The 1,152-nt window shown below is 45.7% G+C and overlaps 1 non-coding gene across 1 annotated transcript; it reads right to left on the reverse strand.

Moving 5' to 3' along the window:
- Positions 1-364: 364 nt before the first annotated feature.
- Trnar-ucg (transfer RNA arginine (anticodon UCG)) lies at positions 365-437 on the reverse strand. The gene has a single exon. It is a non-coding gene; the product is annotated as a tRNA-Arg (tRNA).
- Between the last annotated feature and the right edge of the window lie 715 nt (positions 438-1,152).

The following is a 1,152-nucleotide window of genomic DNA, read 5'->3' on the forward strand; positions in this document are numbered from 1 at the left end:
ATGTTTTCCTAACGTCACACTCGTCACGTACTTCACTTTTATTTCATAATCATTTCTGAGAGGTAAACGAATAGCATGAAAACCTGCAGAGCTGGTGGCGTCAATATTAACACACATACTTGATGTGACTCATAAGCCGAACGAGTTACTTTCCGACGTTGTCTTAGATGTGCAAGTGCCAGTCAAAACTCGCGGCGACGGCACTCTGCCGACCATTTCGCTAGTTAACACCGGTCTTGTTGTGTGTGTTTCAAGCTGAAGAACATATCCAAGCAGGAAATGGTCAACAGCAACATTCAGACGGTTTCGTACTGCTCAATTGCTACACTAAAACAGTATATTTCTTTTTCAGAACTGGAAAAAACGACCGTGACAGGATTCGAACCTCCAATCTTCGGATCCGAAGTCCGACGCCTTATCCATTAGGCCACACGGTCACTGACGACCAAGTATAACTTATATACGACTCATCTCGAAACGCTCACGCCCCTGAGGAATTGTTTTTTCGTTCTACACAGCCACTGCCTCTTGCTGTTTCCCACCCATTCGTTACATTCAACCTCTTACGAGACTGACCAAATATAGACTGGGAAACAAGACCACACATTTTGTGCATTCGGAATCGAAGGCGGGGCGTCCCTCGCCGCATTTGCTACGATGGTCATTTGATACTTCTGTAGAAGCGGCGGCGCCGCCGCCGCCGACGACGACGACCGCGAGTGGCTCTGAGATATGTGAAAAATACATCTATAAAATATAATTCAGACTGCCTCGTCCCACATTATGCTGTACCGCTTTGGCAAATGCTTTATCTGCGCTATTCGCCTTAATAACATCTGAGAGTAATTCTTAATAAAACGCCTGTCGCTAATTGTTCGTCATCCCAGATACTATTTGCTATACGGCCACGACGCACAACTGATTTCCAAAATTCGTCTGCCTCCTGTGAGGATCGAACTCACGACCCCTGGTTTACTAGACCAGCGCTCCGCCACTTTTTTTTTTATTTTTATTTTTTTGCAGGCTGTGTGTACTATGTCCCTCTTGTTGTAAGCACTAGACAATCGGAACAGCTACAGGGCGGAGTAATTCACATCCTCAGCGGTAATTGCATTGTCACAAAGGCAGAGCAATTCCATAGGCGTCAGCTTC

This window comes from Schistocerca gregaria, chromosome 8, assembly GCF_023897955.1.
Source record: "Schistocerca gregaria isolate iqSchGreg1 chromosome 8, iqSchGreg1.2, whole genome shotgun sequence".
Classification (NCBI taxonomy): Eukaryota; Metazoa; Arthropoda; class Insecta; order Orthoptera; family Acrididae; genus Schistocerca; species Schistocerca gregaria.